The sequence below is a fragment of the Anser anser genome (genome assembly GCF_964211835.1).
Source record: "Anser anser genome assembly, chromosome: 3".
Classification (NCBI taxonomy): domain Eukaryota; kingdom Metazoa; phylum Chordata; class Aves; order Anseriformes; family Anatidae; genus Anser; species Anser anser.
In genome coordinates this window covers 52,314,535-52,335,735 of record NC_139722.1, presented here as the reverse complement: position 1 = coordinate 52,335,735, position 21,201 = coordinate 52,314,535, and the positions used below count along the sequence as shown (strand labels likewise).

The window sequence follows — 21,201 nt, the reverse complement described above, 5'->3', positions numbered from 1 at the left end:
GAAGTTCAGCCTTCCCCCACTAAACCAAGGATCCACTTCGTCAAGAAATCTAGCTGGACAAGGTGGTAAAATGTGAAATGTGTTTGTGAAATGAGCATCTCTAAATAGGAAGACCAAAAAAAAAAAAAATTGTGCCAAAAATAATTGTTAAAAATTGTTAAATTCATTTTAACATCCCAACATATGCAGATATCACTTGCATTTTCTGATTAGTTTTTCCAACCTCAATGCATTTTTCTAGCATCTGTTTTTATTGGTCACATCTTGTTGTATTCCTTTCTCATTTTTCCTCAGTGCTCTCTTCCTTGTAGGCTCACTGTAGTTTATTGCCTATGTTACTGTGCTTTGCATACATCCATGCCACGTGCGGGAACTTGTTATGGATATTTTCCAAAGATTGTACTCATACTTTGTCTCTAAATATTTCTTTCACCAGTAGGCAGTACGAGGATCTAGTCTTGCTTTCTGTACAGTTTTCCCTATTTAACCCATTCCCTATTTAACCTATTCCCTATTTCTGGTGCTTTTAGTAGGAAGATTGTTACATATATTCTGAAAATGAATATCACAGATCCAGTGTTCTGGGAGAACACAGAATTACTAATCAACAGTTAAAGAGTAATTTTAGCATTAATTTACATCTAAGCAGAAACAATAAATTCTTGCACTGAATTAAGTTTTCTCTGGGATGCAAAACACCCAAAAAGTGTACTTCACAGCTGGCATTTCATGCCATAATTATTATTTTTTAAATACGCAGTAACACTTGCCAAGTATTACATAAGAAGGCATTAGAGACCTTAAACATGTGTAATTGATATCATCAGATGACATCACCAAAAACTTTGACTAAGATTGTTTTTAAAATTGATCCTTAGCTCTCTAGCCTAACGTCTGACAAAGCAGTTCAGTTCAGGGAGATGCCCTGTTTAGAAGATATCTTTCATTAGATGATTGACTGTCATCACAGGTTTTGAGGTTTTGCACTTATGATATTCCAAGCTCCATAGAAATTCTTTGAAGAATTCATCTTAATATGTTTTCAGATTGCACTGGAAAACTATAACGTTACCTTCTGTCTTTAAAAAACATCAGGTAACAGATTTATTTCAACAAATTTTTAATAAGGTGGTGCCAGGACAAGGGAGAGAAATAGCTGCCTACCAACTGATCTCATAAGTCTGTGTTCACTGTTTAACTACTTGCTTTGTAGAGCTAAACCAGATCTTGCAAAAACTCCCAGCAGATCCATGAAAAAGGAATATATTTTGACTTATATATTATTTACTACTGCAAAGCTTCTGCACTTTTCATAATAAAATAGATCCTAGTTTATTAAAAAAAAAAATCAATAACGAATATTTTTTCATTACTTAGTTTTATCATTTAGTTCTGTCCTGTATGCAAGTGCCATATTAGACAAGCCAAACCTTCAAATAATCATGTTTCTAGAATGTTTCTACCAGCTGGTCTCAGAGCTGAGGTTTCCCTTGGGAAAATGGCAAAGAAATCCTAGGGGTCCTTCACGCAGTTACTGACGCACCTGCTGGATCAGTCAGGCTCACACAGCCCATGGACTGTATGCGTGTGTTGCCATGCAGCTCTGTTTTATACCACCCAGCCTCTTTGGAAACCTTATTTCCCTTTTGATAATATGAATAAAACAGTTCCCCATTTGTTGCAGCTTTACTGGTGGACAAAGTAGAAGATTGCCTATCAGTACACAGCAAAGAATTTAGCTGATTTATCTGTACAAGCTGCATTTCACTATATTAAGCCTGATATACTGTATTTCTAGATCCTACCTATTCCACACAAAAGTGTCCATTTTCTTACTGATGAGAAAAGTTAAAATAAATAGAATATTGTTTCCTTAGTTTTTATCTGTCTTCTGAAGATATGAAAGCATGTTCAGAGAATATAACAAAAAGGTAGATAAAATGTGAGCAATATTATGGAACTATCACACACACACACATACACACACACACACAAAAAATAGAAACAAATCATTGATTTCTAATCTTTAAATCCAATCAATTCAGCAACAGTATTGAAGGAAACATGGTTTAGTTGTTTTTGTTTGTTTGTTTGTTTGTTTGTTTGATTTGTTTGTTTTTGGTTGGTTGGTTGTTGGTTTGTTTTTTTTTTTTTTGGTCTTAATATTTTCTCCAAGACTTTTAGTAATCTTAAAGGAAAAGAGTACAATTATTGTTCTTTTTAGGACAGGTACAATAGGACACTAAAACAAAATAAAAAAAAAGTTTTCTGTATTATATAATATTATTCTGATAGAAAAAAAAAAGTAGGTGGTAAAAGAAGTTAAATAGCTTTAAGAAAAAAAAATCACATGATTGACTACTCAGAAACTCTTGTACTACTTGTTACAGGGACTTTTTTATGATGATTCATAGCTTTGACAATTCAGCCTATTGATATCAAAACCACTTTGTGCAAGTGCTGTGTGCTCCTTTGTTCGTCTGACAATATGCAAAACCTTTCTTATACCACTCAGGATGTTTTACTTTTTGAACTTTGAAATTTCTAGCTTCAGTCACATATTTAATCCTTACATTTTATAAAACAACAATGCTTTAGGGTTGTTTTCTGCTGTTCCAGACAACACTAGCATAAGTAATGACAATATTTTTGTGGGTTTAAGTTTAAAAGTGTGTTTTTACTATCTGTTGCTGAAAACTACAATTATATTTCTTCTGTGTTTACATTCTGGATATGTTACAAAATGACTATAATTATGTAGAAAAGAAAGTGATGATTATATGGTCGGCTTTTTACATTTCAAAACTATTAAAATTTTATAATAACATTACATGTCTGAGTTACTCTTATTGAAAATTGAAGGGTTCTAGCCTTAAATCAGGCTGTTTGTGGTATATTTAATATCAAGTTCCAGCAAGTACTGCAGTGTCTCAGTGTCTACATGATGAGCTCAGTGGATGTTTTAGGCATCTAATAGGTGTAAAAGCAAAATAACTTTGAAATATGACTTTTTTTTTTTTTTTTGTATTAAAGATATTAACTTAGCAAACAACTAGACACAGATTTTGTTTATCTGGCCTGGCAACCAACATCCCATTCAAATTTCACCCTCAGCTGGATTTTGATCACTGACAAATTAAAATAAGAATTCTTCTTTGTATTATTGGTTAAGAAATAAAAGCTTGTAGGCAAATTGGGTGTGTGTGTATTATTAATTGGTACCTGGACAGGCAAATTAGTTTCTCTTGAATAAATTACTTTCATAGGTTGCTCTGTTGCATAATAATTTTATACATGTGACACTAGGGAAAGAATTTTTAAAATGAAAAACACTCTTTCATCTGACCATGTTATAGGTTCCAGTTCAGTCAAGGTGCAAGGTTACGACCAAGGAAACAAACACTTAGTAAAATGTTTTCTTTAAATACAGGCACAGCCATGACTCCTAGTCATGGCAGATTCCCAGCTTCTAAACAAAAGAAACTCAGTGCCTCTGACAAGAGGCAGGCAAGCACACAGGGTGGCTGGGACTTCGCTCTCTTCAGTGAGGAGAGTATGTGAGACTCTCTGTTCATAAATTCTATGTTCTGGATTGGGCAGTAGTGTCAAGCAAGTAGTTCAGCAAGTGCTTTGTTTGGGAAAAGGAACCCAAAAGGAAATTTCAATAGCAAGAGAAAATTGCTTCTTTAAAAGTGTTCTTTTTATTTTTTCCATACTCTTGTATGAAACCTTTTTTTCTTTTCTTTTATCAGCTTAGCTTTCCATGTAAGCATAGAGTTCAAAATTTAACTGGGGAAAAAATACAGAAAAGCTTCTTTCCTAATGTCAAGATAATCTTTTAAACATAAAACCCAGAGGATAATTATAGGAATGTTACCTCAGAAACTGGGTCACTCACCACTCTTCTTAAGAAAAGTTGTATGTTATGCTTCTTTAAGTCTAGAAGAAAAATAGAGTACTTTGATAAGAGTAAATGAATAAATAAATAAAAGAATCCTACTAAAACAGCAGGATAGATTGCAAATTATTTTAATTATTTCGTCTCACTTGGTTTTCTCTGGTTTTCTTTTGAAAACTTTTTTTTCTGAGATTGAGCCAAATAAACACTTTTTCGTTACTCTTTCTTCCTAAATGTTAATGACGAGAAAATAACTTTATTTGTACCTGGAGTCATATAATAAAACTACATAACTTGTTTCCCAGTTACTACCATAGGTTTTCTAAACAACAGGATTTTTTATTTTTTTTTCCAGAACACTTTCTGTGTTGTTCTTTCTTCATGTCTACGACAGTGATTGTCTCAATCCATAGTATGGAGAGGAACAATTGTGAATTTCTTATGTCCTCCTCTTATACCCTGCCTAACTTAAAGTATAGATGCTCATTTGCTAATTCAATACTTCTGCTCCCCTGGAGAAAAGCTAAATAAAATTTGAAAGAAAAAAAAAAAGGCATTTCTTTGGTAAATAAATGCAGCATTTTTTTAGGTCAGACCCTCATTAGTGGAAATCAATGTATCATCATTGGCTTCCATGGAGCTATGGCAAATTACATCAGCTCAGTCTATATGAAGTGATGATATTTGCATTTGTTGAGGCTTTGAACAAGAGCTGTAACACTTTCATATGGAACAGATTTGTTGCACTGGGAGTTCTTAAGATATTCTGTTTGGAGTGTTTGGAGTTTGCTGTTTTTCAGATTCTCAATAGTTCTATAGAGTATCTTATTACTTGCTCTGCTGAGATTTCCTAATTAGCAATGCTGAGAAGGAATTATTTTGAATGTAGTAGAAACTGTTGCACCTCTGTCCATTTTACACATTTTAAAGTGATTTTTTTTGATCAGAAATGTGTCTAAGGAAAATAATTAAATGACCACATCTGTTATACCTGAATTCTTTAATCTAAAAGTTTGTCTATGCAAGTACTCATCTGAGAGATACAATTCATTTGCATAAATATATTTGTGAATAAGATTATTCTTTTGTCTTTTCAGCAAAGCTTGTTTGAAAAGTTTAAGATTTTGACCCCCAAAATGCAGAAAAGTATTTTTCCTAAATGATTTTCCTTTTTTTCACTATGTCTAATTTTAAGCTTATTTTATGGCTAATCATCATTGACCATATGAATAACCATGGGGCTTATAACTGGTGAGCAAGCTGAGCTTCAGAAAAATGTGAGTGGAAGTTATCTGCATGCTGTGACAGCAATAAGCCCAAAGGCACAGCCTTCTGTTCTGGAGAAATAAGGTTTAGGTTCTTTGAACCACCTGTCTCTTTAGAGAAGAATGTAAAAAAATAAGAAAGCACTTTTTGACATGGATCTTCTCAAACATTGATTTAAGAATGAATTTTTCTGCTTCCTTCTGAAAATGTTCCTCCTAATAAATTAAGTACTCCTAAACAGAATAAACTTAGTAGAATAACCTCTTTCTCATATGTCCGTCACTTTGCACATGTACTGAGACCATACATGGCCATAACTACCTGAGCTCACTCTTGAAGTCTATTGCCACTGCTGCAGTATTATATTAGGTGCTGGTAGTGTCATCTATACCTGCTGGGCTATCGGACTTGGCTGCAAATACGTCTATGACTGGACAGTATTTAATTCACTTCTGACAGATGACTTTCTCTTGATGCTTCAAGATACTAGAGGTAGAAGTGGAAGATTTGCTGAAAGTCAGTAGTGTCACTTTAGCCTGAGCGAAAGGGAGTTAAAAAAACAGCTGAGATTTTGGTAGTCCCACAAAACTGTTCCCATTTGCTGGCATCCAGCTGTCTCTGATATCCATTGTGGTCTTTTCTGCTTTATGCAGAATGGTTATTGATGAACTTTTTGGGTCACACAGTGGCAGATCAAACCAATCTGCTGATAGCTTGTGTTGTAGTGCAAAATTAAATTTAGGCGGAACTGTAAAACAAAAACTCTCTCTCCATAAACACTTGCTTTGAAAAGATGATGTTTTGCTGATGAATAGTTTGTTTTCTGTTTATTTTCAGCGTTACCAGTGTTCTTGATTTGATTATAAGTCCTGATTTGATCATAAATGATCATAATATGATCATTTGATCATAAGATCACAGTCCCACATGATATCCTGGTCTCCAGATTGGAGAGAGATGCATTTGATGGGTGGACCATTAAATGGATAAGGAATTGGCTTGAAAGTCGCACCCAGAGAGTGGTGGTCAATGGCTCTATGTCCAAGTAGAGGCCGGTGATGAGCGGTGTCCCTCGGTGGTCTGTCCTAGGACCAGTACGGTTTAATATCTTCATCAACGACATAGACAGTGGGATCAAGTGCACCCTCAGCAAATTTGCAGATGAGTGATGCAGTTGATGCACCAGAGGGAAGGGATGCCATTCAAAGGGACCTGGACAGGCTTGAGAAGTGGGCCAACATGAGCCTAATGAGGTTCAACAAGTCTAAGTGCAAGGTGCTGTACCTGGGCCAGGGCAATCCTGGACATGAGTACAGACTGGGAGAAGAACTTGTTGAGAGCATCCCTGCAAAGAAGAACTTGGGGATTCTGATGGATGAAAAGCTCGACATGAGTCGGCAGTGCACGCTTGCAGCCCAGAAGGCCAAGTGCATCCTGAGCTACATTAAAAGAGGAGTAACCTGCAGGGCAAGGGGGGTGATTGTCCTCTTCTACTCTGCCCTTGTGAGGACCCACTTGGAGTATTGCATCCAGGTCTGGGGCCCCCAGCACAAGAAGGATGTGGGGCTGTTAGAGCAGGTCCAGAGGAGGGCCACAAAGATGAACAAAGGGCTGGAGCCCCTCTTCTATGAAGACAGGTTGAGAAAGCTGAGGCTGTTCAGCCTACATAAGAGAAGGCTCTGGGGTAACCTCATTGCAACCTTTCAGTACTTGAAGGGGGCTTACAAAAAAGGTGTAGAGCAACTCTTTGCTCAATCAGATATTGACAGAATGAGGGAGAATGGTTTTAAACTAAAAGAGAGGAGATTTAGATTAGAGGTTAGGAGGAAATTCTTCACTCAAAGGGAGGTAAGGGACTGGAACGGGGGTTGCCACAAGAGATTGTGGATGCCCCATCCCTGGCGGTGCTCAAGACCAGGTTGGATGAGGCCCTGAGCAACCTGGTCTAGTGGATGGCATCCCTGCCTATGGCAGGAGGGTTGGAACTAGATATCTTTGAGGTCCCTTCCAAAACAAGCTATTGTATGATATGATTCTATGATAAGCCCGATGACATTTTGTGATCTGTTGTAACTTTGGTATGGTCACTAAAGCCCGTAGTCAAGTGAGCATATAAGAACCTCAGCTTTCGTTGAAGAACAAATTAAAATTTACCTCCTGTTTCAGGAAAATTAAAACCTAGAAAGCATGTCCTGTTTGCATGGAGAAGGTTTGGTCACCTGAAGAGGACAGAAAATAATGTCTGCTTTATTACAAGGTGGTGGGAAATTCTGTTCTCTATTTATTTTAATTCAAACTTTTTTTTTTTTTTTAATCCACACATTATTTTTTTTGCTACAACAGTGGTGAGAACAGGTAGGAAAATGTGTATTCTATGTGTCCTTAGAGCTCATGGGTACATGAACTTGTAAAACACATGCAGATCTAAACCAGTGTGCTTTATGTCCAGCTGGAATGAGGGGCTAGCAAAGTCGTAATTTCTTATACTTCTTTTGCAAGATCTCTGTGCAAAGTATTCATATTAATGTAAGTGGAAAGGCTTTTACTGCAAAAGGTGTGGTAGGGTTGCCTTTAAGGCTTCTTGGCACCATCATGTAACTTGCAGTTTAATAGATTAATTAAGAGATGCTATGGCTGAAAACTAAAGCTGAAAGAGCAGATTTGTTGACCGAGCTTTGTGGCCAAAAAAAACCTTCTATGCATCTGCAGAAGCTCCACCACACTTCTGCATAGCATGCTGAAACATTATCACAAGTGGCATTATTTCAATATATTTATGTTCTGCTCATTTCAAGTTCCTGTGTTGTTCTTACCACACTAGTACCTGAACACCCTAAAGATATACATTTAATTTACAAAACTGACATGCATGAGATGTAATATGGTTACTTACTAACACTAATTGGCTTCTAAAAAAAAGAAAGAAAAAAAAAACACAAAAAGTGTTTCAGATGGTCTTGATCATGATGTTTAACGGAAAATATTCACCAAAGTGGGAAGGAAAAAAAAAAAAAAACACAACAAAAAATACCTTTATTCAAACATTCATCTTCCTTTCTCAGTGAAGCAGCTTCTGTCACTCACTTCCCTTTCCTTGACAATCTTCATTTATCATATCCCTCTTTTTCATTTGTTTTCCCAGCCTTCCTATCAGTTTCAGCTGATGAAACACCACAAGAAAAAGGCAGCAATTGGTGGTGGTCTGTTCTAGAGTATTCATTGTTTTTTACAAGAGCTGGTAACATCATGTGAATAGAAATAAGAATAGAAGTGTTCCCATTTGGGGAGTGTTATCAACTGGGGTGAGCTTAAGATGACCCTGTTTTCATTTGAATTGCTTTCTCAATTTTTAATGAGAACTATCTCCCTTTTTTTGAAGGAAAAAAAAAAAAACATATTTCTTAAGCAGCATTGGATAAAGAAGATCCAATGCTTTCTATTGCTCTCTACAACTACCTGAAAGGAAGTTGTGGGGTTCTGGGGGTCAGCCTCTTCTTGCAGGTAACTAGCGATAGGACCAGAGGGAATGGCCTCAACTTGCGCCATGGGAAGTTCAGTTTGGAAATTAGGAGACATTTCTTCTCAAAAAGAGTAGTCAGGCATTGGAAGGGGTTGCCCAGGGAGGTGGTGGCATTACTGTCCCTGGGGGTGCTTAAGGAAAGTTTGGACATGGTACTTAGGGACATGGTTAGTAGGTAGTATGTTGTAGGGGAATGGTTGGACCAAACGATCTTGGAGGTTTTTTCCAACCTTACTGATTCAATGATTCCATGATTCTAAGATCATATGCATATGTGAAAATGAACAAGCAAGTTAGCTCAGTATTTTGCTGGATTAATACTGTTCTCATTCTTCCAGGTAACCACAAAGAACAGTAGGCCACCTTAGAGCAGATAGTTATTTATTGATTGATTAATTTTTCATAAGACTGGATGGTATATTGCAGCTGTCTGAGCAAAGTATGTATGTATGTATTTATTTATTTATTTATTCATTTTATATTCTTAAGTAAAGCAAATATGAGAATGGGGAAGAACTATTGTATCTCAATAGGCATGATGCTGATCATTTTTGTACCAAAGTAAATCAAGAATATTTTTACCAATGTCAGTACAGCCACATCAGTAAAATTCTAGTGGGAGTATAGAATATGGCACAGTATCTCTGTAAAGAATAATGAAAAATTGCAGTGGGAATCAATGTGCCTTAGTATCTCTGCAGGAAATCAGTTGGGTTTGGTATTTTAGATAGTTGAATAAAAGAAACTTCTAATCTTAATTAATAAAAACTGAGTTAATTAATTTGACATGTGACAGGAGAACACTGTGAAACTTCAACCATGTCATCTGAGACTGGACTGTATACCTCTGGTCTGGAAAGGAAAAACACTTTTCAAATCTGCTGTTAATATGATAATGGTTGGCAGTGTTTGGGCAGGGATGGGAACTGACATAAAAGCAAATTGGAAATAAAGGCTGCTGCTCTGTCTCAAACATGGCTGTTATGTGGTATAGAGCAATTCTTCTGTGTGTGTTTATTAAGGAAACCAGGAAACAGCAAGATAATTCTGTTAGCACAGGCAACTTTTCTGCATTCATCATGGCTGACCGTGTCTCAGTGTAAAATTCACTTCTGAAAAGCTGGTCATTTTGGCTGTTTAAACAACTGACTGGTTAATGGCAGGCTGTTTTAATGGTTGTGCAGATACACAGTGCATACATACCCACAGCACTACCTCATGCACCTGGCAGTTGTCCTTTGGCATGCCTATGAAAAACTCCTGCCTCTCCACCAGCTGCAGACATTGCATGGGGCTAGCTGCAAAAGCCAAGAGAGGAGGGGTCTGCAGGCAAGAAGCTAAGATCAAAAGACACTGCCTTTGGGCAAGGGGTATTTAATCAGATCCCAGGAGGTTCTATACAGGATTAGATTGTTTTTACTGCCTGTCTGGAAATGTAATAATACCATTCTCAACCAGATACATAAAGGAGAAGTGAAGCTGATAAAAACACGGGTGAAACAAATAAGTCATCCAGTCAGAGAAATTAGAGCTAGAAAATATAAATTAATCTAATTTATATGCTTAGCAGCTTAGGGAGAGAAGGTGTCAAAGGAGAGCCATTTAGCTCATTTTATGATTGGCTTGTGCTTGGCACAGTTGCATCCCCAAATGAGAAAGAAAATTTAAATGAGCAAAGGTGCTGAAAAGATAAACCATAATGATACTTGCACTGAGAACATATTGACTGCTCTCTAAAACCTGTACATCTTTGTGAGTCAGCTCAGGTCTGCAAATAGTATGGTTAAGTTTGCATGAGGTTTGGGATTTCGAGTACTGCTGTGTGGACTTGACTCAGAAAGATAAGAAACTCTTTCCTCTGTAGAAATAACCAAGATTTTGTGGGAAGCAGTTCTGCAACAGTGTTTGATCTGCCAGAGAAACTAGTAGTTCTGCTCAGCAGAATTATCTGTGGGGTAAGATGCCTCAGGTAAGAGGCCTTAGGGCATCTCTTGTCCAACCTCCCACTGAAAGCAGATAGCTCAACCTTGTCCTGCTGAGCTTTGAATATCTCCAAGGACGGAGATTCCATAACCTGTCTGGGCAACCTGCTGTAGCTTACCACCTTCATGGTGATTTTTTTTTTCTTTTTATTAAGGCAAAATGTTCTGTGCTGTAACATGTGACCAGTGTTTCTCATCTTGCACCTGTGCATCTCTGAGGAGGGTCTGGTTGCATTTGCCCCACACCTTCCACTTACATGACTGCAGTCTATGTCTCCCCTTGGCCTTCCCTTCTTAAAGCTGAACAAACTTTGTTCTCTTTGTTTTGTTTTGCCTTGTATGTCCTATGCTCCAGTAATGGATCTTCTGTTGTTGTTTTTCTGGACTTAAAAAAAAAATCCAGAAAAATTGAATATTTGGAAATTTCAGTGAAGAAAATAGAACACAGGACCAATTATACAAGAACAATTTACACACTGCCTAACATGAAAATAATGAAGAACTTGCCTGTGACCTTGAACTCATGGGTCAGGAAATACAGGGTACTAATGGCATAGCAATGAAGAACCCCTAGTGTTTTTTTCTGCTGTTCTCTTCCACTTGCAGGCAGTATCAGGTAAATCTAGCACATGGCAATATCTAGGAAGTAAGGCTGAAGAGATGGAGCAGCAGATATTAATATTTGTTCAGGCTTTGAAGGGAAAAATTTCAGTAGTACTTATGATAATATATATGGAATTTACACTCATCATCTTGCCCATAAATAATTAGTGTTATGAATACATGTATTTGAATGTATGTGAACATAGGAATACATTATTATGAAAAATATCTTCAAAATAAATGTGTCTATTTTAAATATAAGAACCTAAACTTCATTCGTGAAATCTTTGAGGTAGCTTGTCTGTTTGTAGTGTGCTGATGGGTATGCGCGAGTCCCACTGACCATCTTCCTCAGCTCACTGTCACACAAAGCTGCCAAGGGTCAATATCAGTTGCAGACTCCCCTTCCCAGAAAGTGTGGTGTACCTCTGCTGCCAGGGCCGTGACATGAACAGGGTCATAGTTCTATCTAATCCTTGTGCCCTTTTACACTGTTTCTCATGTTAGTGTGATAGAAAGGCATCTCCCTGCACACAGGTTTGGATGCTGGACCACTAGCTGCTCCTTTGTCTGACTCACACGGAAAACAGTTTTCCTGCTTAGCAAATCTACGTTGGTCTTGTGTCTGCAGTGGTGTCTACTCCAAGGAGATGTTCTCTATTTATTTCCTCCATGAACTAGTGATCACCTCACAAAACTGACTCATTTCTGTAGGTCATGTGCCAGTTCAGCTTCTGTAGCTGGCTGTACAGCTGTGCTGCTGTGCTCAATTTATATTGGCAAAGCAGCTGCTCTTGTCCCAAGTAGTAAGTTGCATTGTAAAACTATTTCAGAGCTGGTGCAAAAGAAATCACATAAACTGTATGTGACACATGTGTATAGTATATGTGGTGTACATATAGAATATGGTGTATTAGAGGTATATACATGCTCTTTTGTGGTACTTTGAGCTGAACTCAGGTATAAATGAGGTCTTGCTTGCTGTACATACCTCTCTAGGAAGGTGTTTTGAGAAAGTTGGTCCATGTATGTTTCATGTTTGTTTTTATTCTTAAACCACACATTACATCCTTGCCATTTCAAACTACTTCCTCAAGATATTTACTGCATATTTTACTGTTTTTAAAGTACTTTTAGTCTAGATTTAGAATTTTTTGACTTGTTATAAATGTCTTATGCATAGAAAGACACAATGCACTAGGTTGACACTTTAGGAACAAATTACTCAGCATGGTATGCTGATGCCACTTTTTGACTGACAATTAAACAGGAGCAACAGGAGGTTTATACATATTTTGAAATTTCAACACTTTAATGTAGTGCATTTAGCAACATGTATTACACATTGATGCAAATAGTCCAAGCCAAGTCACACTGAATCTGTGCTCAAGAGGAAAAATGTATATTTTTGAAAATAGAGGTTGCTAGTATTTGGCTTCTTGCTGTGTTGCTTGGAATTCATTCCATTCCACAACCAAAATTTAACTTGGAACTGAAAAGCTAGTGATGAACATGGTGCTGTGGTGATCATGATGACATATCATGGCTTCACGTATTTCTAAAACATTTTGAATAACAGCTGAATGTGTACTAGGTGGCATGTCAAAATGTGCAAGAATGGAGAATGGTTTCCCTTAGAATAACTGTGCTTCACCCATATGTGGCAAGTGGAAGAAGCAACCTATAGAAATTCTTCTGAGATTTCATCAAGAGTTCCTTGACTGTGTGCAGTGAGCTCTGCAGGTCTGTGCTGGAGGGCTTACCAATGCTACTGCCCTAACTCAACCTGTCAGAAAAGTTTACCCCAGAGATACAAACACTGGAAGCCCCGAGTTCTTAAAAGTTAGGGCAGTCTGACTGTCAAGGTTGGACGTTTCTAGGGACATTATTCTGAAAATGATTTTCACTGATCAGGGAGCAGCCAGGAAGTGGAGATCTGTGCAAGCAAGCATCACAGATATTTCAGATATTTCATATTTCATTCTCCTTTGTCCTCAGTCCCATTTCTTTAGTTCTCTGTATGTGTTTTTGTGGCATTCATGGCAAGTTCATCGCTTTTGTGGAGACCAGCTCTGACTGTGACTTGAACCTCCCTGAACATCCCTGCTATGTGATGCCAGGACAGCCTCTTCAATGCCAGGGAAGGAGCTACAGCTGTTCTGTGTGCTGTTTTCACAGCAGTGTCCAGAAGGAAATGTAGACAATTGACTGCTTTTTATTCACCTGAACTGTTTCATAGCTTCCAGTTAAAATACTGAGATGTGAAATGATTTAGAAAGATGCACATGAACTATTCTATTTTTAAATTATAATTTCTAGATGTGGGTTCAATACAATACTAAAACCTTCTAAGTATTGTTCATTTGGTCTTAGACCTTAGGTTGTTACTGTTGTAAGTTCATAGTGATAAGTAAAAGAAAAAAACTTCTATCCTTTGAGATCTAGTGCCTTCTGTCCCACTCTGTTGAGGCAGCATGTATGATTCTATCATGGTTTAATCTAATGCACTTTGTTTTACATTGCAATGGACTAGGCATATGCACATGATCAGTTTTAGTGCATTATTTGAAGTAGAGTCACTTTGATGTGTGGAGAAAGGTCAGTTCTTAAAATGTACAATTGTTTAGTTGCTTCCTATTTTCTGAACTGAAAAACAACAACAAAAACAACAGAACAAACAGAATATATATTTTTAAATACTATATTTTCAGAATCAGGAGACTCCAATATTTTCTTGTGTTTTATAAGATTTCTTGCAGAGTGCTTTCTTGTCCTTGAAACAAAAAATAAATAAATATTTAAAAAAGTGAAACTAGCAAGTTCAGAGAAGGAAAACAGTAGGTATCCATTTCAATGGCTGGAGTCCACAGAACTAGATGCAGGTGCAGCCACACCTGTAGCTAAAAGAGGAGAGATTTAGATTAGATGATAAGAGGAAATTCTTCACTCAGAGAGAGGTGAGGCACTGGAACAGGTTGCCCAGAGAAGCTGAGGATGACCCATCCCTGGGGGTGTTCAGGATCAGGTTGGATGAGGCACTGGGCAACCTGATCTAGTGGGTGGCATCCATGTCCATGGCAGGGGGGTTGGAACTAGATGATCTTTGAGGTCCCTTCCAACCCAAGCCATTCCATGAATCACACAGCTTTGTAGAGTTACCACTCTTATTAAGGAGCCTGGTGCAGGAACCAGCTCAGCCTTGTGCAAACCTTTATGTACTGTAGGTGACTCCTATTGAATAGTTTATGAGACAATACCCTTTGCTTTAATTCATTGAGCTTTTGAAACGCTTTTAAATCATTAAGTGACTGAGTGAGGCTTTGCTCTCTTGATAGAGAGCAGTGATACATTTACACCAATTGGTTATTTTCTTAGTTTGTCTCTTCTCCTTTCTGTCTACTAAGTGAATGGAGGAAAGGCAGGAATTGTGTCATGAGGGCATGTGGAAGTGTGTGAAGACCACAGCTGGCTGGGTTATGGTAGAACAACTTTGTAGGACAGAAGATGTCAAGCCAGACAATGTCTAGTCCTTATCACCCATAGGGAGTGAGGCCCAAGAGAACGAGGGCCAGTATGAAGCCTAGGTTTCATGGGAGGGGGAACCAATTGGCTCCTTCCTAAAGGGGTCCCTGGAGCAAAATAAGGTGAGGCAGTGGAAATGGTCAGAGGACCAGGACCCAGCAGCAAGTCATGGACCAAAACAGTACCTGATTCTATCTGCACAGGAACTGTTTGGATCCCTAAAAATTTTTCTTCTTTCCTACTGATAAAGCCCCTAGATATGTCTGGGTGTGTCTAGTTTTTAAGGAAGCCAGCTAGAAGGTTTTTGTGTAACAACAGTGACAAAACTTACTAGTTAATAATTCTGGTACTAATTCTAACACCCTTACAAGAAAAGCAGTCAATGTGTTGAATGGAATCCTACTCCCATGGGGAAGGAACTAAAAGTGGTTGGGGCTATCATGTACTTTTGGCCTTCTGTGAGAGACCTTTATGGATTATGGACGTGGAGTCTGAAAGGGATACATAGTGAAAGAATCTAGCCTTAGGTACAGTGTTTAAATGCACATTGAAAATGGGCAGTCACTAAAAAAGATATGTTATTTCATTAACACAAAGAATTCAATGAAAAATAAATAAATAAACAAACAAACAAAAATTAATGATGTTCCCCCACCTAATTTGACTTTTTCACTTCATATATATTCATTTAAATTGTTTACAATAAATACATTGGTGACATTTGTGATCACTATACATAATTACATATATTGATATTTGAATATATTCCACAGGTTTGAATTTTGGTCTTTATTGGTAGTTCTGTCATTCCTGGAAGTTATGGTTTATAATCAATACGATATTTCATCACATAACAGAGGACAGATACTATTGCTAAGTTTGAAAACAGTCTATTCTTGGCAGAATGTGTGTTCATTTAAACTGAACAGTATCCATTTTGTAAATAAGTCTACACATTGTTGACTAGTCTCCTTAAGGTTGATGGGAAACCAGTCCATTCTTTAATTACAGATTGATTATAAAATGATAGGACTTTCAGAAACATTATTCTTATGGAGATTGAGTGATGCCTCAGAAAATTTTAAGCTACTTAATTCATATAATATCTTTATAGGAAAGAGGGGTAATGTACATTTGCAGCTTTCATTTGAAAGGGTTATCAAATCCCCCCTCATTTTCTCTAAGATCTCAGGGATAATGAAGATTGTCAAAACATTGCCATTGAAATGCATTTTATTTTCCTTGTGATTAATTTAGCTGAAAATTCTGAAACTCAGAGCATGACTTACTTGTGATAAGGCAAGAGAATTTGACAGTACCCTTTTAAGGGGGTTATCACATTTCCTTCCCTCAATGTCTGTGTCATACATATGTGCAATGGCAAGCACTGTTTGGATCTAATGCTATAATCCTTATCTCAAAGTATCACGGATATCAATGGAATCAGATTCTTCTGATTTCTGAAGTCCCATTTAAACATCTAAGAGAGGAGTGTATTTTTCTTCTTCATGTGACTCAAACTCATTTCCAGAGAGAATTTGTAAACTTAACTTGCAGGGAATTTTTGCAGGCTGCTTTTGATGCTGGTGGTGGTGGGTTCTGTTTGTTTCTTTGCTTTTGCTTTTGTTTTGTTTTCTACAGACAACCTATTAGTTTTCAAAGACACTGTTCATGAGGATGGTAGGATTTCAGAGCAGTAGCTGAGATGTGTTTTATTAGTTATTGTATTGAACATTTATTCTATGAAACAGCTGTCAAAAGAGGGCTTTGGGGACGTTGGCAGTTTGGTTTGATGCATGAACTCAAATTATTGTATCATCATAACACTGCTTGGTGTCTTTTGCCATAGATTTACTTACTTTTTTTTTAAAAAAAAAAATTGCTCAATCAGAAAACATTTATCTGATAAACTGTTAAAAAATAAAAGTTTCTGATGCAAGAACAAACAATTCAACATTGTAAATCATGTATCATACATGAATCAACAGTCGGAGGTAAACTTCTATTAAGCAAAGTAATTTATGAAATGTAGATGGAAATTATGTAGGGAAATAAACACTTCTCATTAAAAATATCTTTTTTTTTTTTTAAAAAAAGGACATTTTCTAGACTTATATTGGATTCTTCTGTTTCTACATTGTACATTTCTACAAACATACATTGTGCATTTCTAAATTATTTTGTTGGTGTGTCAAATGTGAAAAAAAATTAGTTTCAAGTGTTCAAAGGTACTTGCACTTGTTAGACTCCAACCATACTGAAAAGAGCTCATCTGGTACATTCTTCCTATTGTTTCTGTAGAAAACTTTTGATTTAATTATGTTTCTCCATTCAGAAGTGTTGTTTTCCTCTCTAACAAAATAGTTATGGAGTTAATGTCTTTTGGCAAGTCATGTTGACATCTATGATTTTGAGGGTTTAACTGTATTCCAAATTCCTTGTGTCCTGGTTTATTTTGAAAGAAAGTAGATTTGTTTGTGCCTAAAATTGGAAATTGTAGTATTGGGGGGGGTTGCAATTAAATACCATATTTACACTGGACTGGTAGGAGATGTGGCTGTCGGCAGCTGTCTTGGCAGAGTGACCACGAAATGATAAAAGTTCTCTGTTCTTGGTGAAGTCAGTAGGGGTGTCAGTAAAACTGCTACCTTGGACTTCCGGAAAGCAGACTGAGTTGTTCAAGACACTGGTAGCAGGGTCTCTTGGGAGTCAATCTTGAAGGGCAGAGGGGTCCAGGAAGGCTGGATGCTCCTCAAGAAGGAAGTATTAAAGGCGCAGGAAGAGGCTGTCCGCAGGTGCCGTAAGATGAGCCCACAGGGAAGAAGACTGGCATGGCTGAACAGGGAACTTTTGCTGAATATCCAGAAGAAAAAGAGTTCATGTCCGGTGGAAGAAGGGAGAGGCAACTCAGGGAGATTACAAGGAAGTTGCCAGCATATGCAGAGAAAAAATCAGGAAGGCCAAAGCCCAGCACAAGCTCAGCCTGGCCACTATGGTTAAGGATAATAAAAAATGTTTTTACAAACATATTAAGAGTAAGAGAAGGGGCAAGGAAAATCTCCATCCTTTACTGGATGCAGTAGGGAGCATGACTACTGAGGATAAGGAAAAGGCTGAGCCTTCTTTACATCTGTCTTTACTAGTCAGACTACTTATCCTCGGGGTACTCAGGTGGCTACCCGACCTGGAAGTCTGGGACTGGGAGCAGAAGAAACCTCCCACAGTTCAGGTGGAAGCAGTTAGAGACCTGCTGCTCCACCTGGACTGACACAAGTCCATGGGGCCAGACGGGATTCACCCAAGGGTGCTGAGGGAGTTGACAGATGTGATTGCTGGGCCACTTTCCATCATCTATAAGCAGTCCTGGTCATCTGAAGAGGTCCCAGATGACTGGAGACATGCTAATGTGACACCCATCTATAAGAAGGGTCATAAGGAGGACCTGGGGGACTACAGGCCTGTCAGCCTGACCTTAGTGCCGGGAAAGGTGATGGAACAGGTCACACAGAGCATATGTGGGACAACCAGGAGATCAGGCCCAGTCAGCATGGGTTCATGAAAGGCAAGTCCTGCCTGACTAACCCCATCTCCTTCTGTGACCAGGTGAACCGCCTGGTGGATGAGGGAAAGGCTGTTGACATAGTCTACCTAGACTTCAGCAAAGCCTTTGACATGGTCTCACACAGAATTCTCCTGGAGAAGCTGGCAGCCCATGGCTTTGACAGGTACACTCTTTGCTGGGTTAAAAACTGGCTGGATGGCTGGGCCCAGAGAGTGGTGGTGAACGAAGTCAAATGTAGCTGGTAACTGGTCACCAGCGGTGTTCCTCAGGGGTCAGTGTTGGGGGCCATCCTCTTTAATATCTTTATTGATGATTTGGATGAGGGAATTGAGGGCACCCTCAGCAAGTTTGCAGATGATACCAAGCTGGGGGGAAGTGTCAATCTGTCGGAGGGTAGGAAGGCCCTGCAGAGGGACCTGGACAGGATGGGTCGATGGGCAGAGGCCAATGGGATGAGGTTCAACAAGGCTCCTCCTGCACTTTGCCCACAACAACCCCATGCAATGCTATAGGCTTGGGGTAGAGTGGCTGGAACGCTGTGCAGAGGAAAAGGATCTGGGGGTGCTGGTTGATGCGTGCCTGAACATGAGCTGCCAGTGTGCCCAGGTGGCCAAAAAGGCCAATGGCATCCTGGCTTGTATCAGGAATAGTGTAGCCAGCAGGTCCAGGGAGGTGATCATCCCTCTGTACTCTGCTCTGGTGAGGCCACACCTTGAGTACTGTGTTCAGTTTTGGGCCCCTCACTACAAGAAGGACATTGAGGCCCTGGAGTGTGTCCAGAGAAGGGCTATGAAGCTGGTGAGGGGTCTGGAACACAAGTCCTATGAGGAGTGGCTGAGGGAAGTGGGGTTGTTGAGTCTGGAGAAGAGAAGGCTCAGGGGAGACCTTATTGCTCTCTACAACTACCTGAAAGGAAGTGGTGAGGAGCAGGGGGTCAGCCTCTTCTCACAGGTAACTAGTGATATGACTAGATGGAACAGCCTCAAGTTGCACCAGGGGAGGTTCAGGTTGGAAATTAGGAGACATTTCTTCTCAGGAAGAGTAGTCAGGCATTGGGACAGGTTGCCCAGGGAGGTGGTGGAGTCACTGCCCCTGGGGGTATTTAAGGATAGGTTGAATGTGGTGCTTAGGGACATGGCTTAGTGGGTGATATTGGTGGTAGGGGTATGGTTGGACCAGATGATCTTGGAGGTCTTTTCCAACTTTAATGATTCTATGATTTGTGTCTGTGTTCCATTTCTTCAATATGGAAGTATATTTAGATCATAAGTATCTATAGTTTATAGAGAAAACAGGAACAAAACAAGAACAGTCAAACAATTCTCACTAAATACTGTTAACATTTTCTAAAGATGAGTCTGGCGTTATTCTCAGTATAAAAGTAATTTTTCCAGTGATTTACAAAATGGCAGAAAATAAATTTCTGGTCAATGTCAAGAGTAAAAGGCAGCAAAGTAATAGTAGTATACACAGTATTTTCCCTCTTGCTAGTAAAGATCTAACATTCTTTTTTTTTTCTGTAGCCTACTTAAAAATATGTATAATTTGCAATTTTCTGTTCTTGGGAATGTTTTTTCTGTGTTTGTTTGTTTTGGGGGGGGAGGGGGGGGGGACTCACTGTTATGAAACACATGTGCTGTAATTTTCCTTCCCTTTCACTTTCCTCCCTAAAATGTCCTCCAGATTCCTGTCTGTCAATGTTTGCAAGATATCAAGACAGTACTTTCAAAAACTTGAGCAGGCAATTACTATCTGTGGTGCCCTGCTGCACAAGATTTCTTTTAGGTCTTAAAGAGAGAAACCAAGTGTTTATTTATTATTGATTTCATTAATTATTTTCAAACATGTAACTAGCATCTTCTCTTTTCATACAGGCTCAGCGAGTTGTATACCATTTCAGCAGAGATGTCTGATTTTTCCATCTGCATATCTGGAGTTTCTTTATGCCTTCACCGGTCTTTTCAGTAACCACTAAAGACTTTTTGGGACTGAACACTGGAACAGATGTGTTAAATTCTTCCTGAATGTTCTTCATCAAAAGCCGATGTACTAGACTTTCTGGATGTGCACAAGGACACAAAGGTTAGTGTATACTTAAAAGGCTAAAGTTTCAGGACCTATTCACTTACCCATTACCAGCTCAAAATATGTTTCCATTTGTGGCTTACACAAACGCACAGATTGATAAAATGGTGAATGATGTCACATATATAGTGGAAACTATGCTTTAAAATGCCAAGGAATAAATTTAGGTAGTGATCTAGTCCAACTTACAGCATTCTATATGACTTACTAGTAGACAAGAGCAAGTTCTACACATGCTCTGAGCTTGATTACCATCAACCATTTTTGCTTTATTTTTTCTGAGCTTGGGTTTAGTCCATGGCAATCACATTCATCTGATTAATGACTGGTAAAATGGGAGGAGGAGAGTATTCTGCTTATCTCTGTTCACATGACAGCCCTTGTTTACAGTCAGTAGGAATGTGGGGGTAGATGTTTTTCCGTGTGTATACTTAGTTCCTCTAGCTGACATGTGGGAGACAGGGGAATACTGAAAACATAGATAATGCATCAGGAAAATCAAAATTGTTCCTCATGTCACCCATACATTTCCTGTAAGTTGTGAGATTTTATTAAAATGCTTTATCTCTTTGTTGATTTCTGTTAAAATATCATATAATCTATGGGCATTAATCTATCGCCTCTTCACTACTGCAGGAAATCACCCTTGATCAGAACAATTCAGTGACATAATGCTGTATGACTGAAAATGTGGAATAAACCATTGTGCAAACACATATATGCTCAGAAAGGTGACGGAATATGTGTGTGAATGTGTGTGCAC

The 21,201-nt window shown here is 38.4% G+C and overlaps 1 protein-coding gene and 1 long non-coding RNA gene across 5 annotated transcripts in view; one reads left to right on the top strand and one right to left on the bottom strand.

Annotated features, from left to right (window-relative positions):
- LOC310897698 overlaps positions 1-21,201 on the bottom strand; it is an 852,780-nt gene that overhangs the window by 170,605 nt on the left and 660,974 nt on the right. The window lies entirely within an intron of this gene.
- Positions 1-21,201, top strand: part of HS3ST5 (heparan sulfate-glucosamine 3-sulfotransferase 5) — a 212,660-nt gene that overhangs the window by 92,033 nt on the left and 99,426 nt on the right. For 3 of the 4 annotated variants that reach the window (XM_083829955.1, XM_083829954.1, XM_083829953.1), the window contains exon 2: positions 20,228-20,435. The gene's annotated coding sequence lies outside the window, so the exon portion shown is untranslated. Of the gene's footprint in view, positions 1-19,943; positions 20,139-20,227; positions 20,436-21,201 lie in introns of those variants that run through there. The other variant, XM_083829956.1, reaches the window with a different exon arrangement.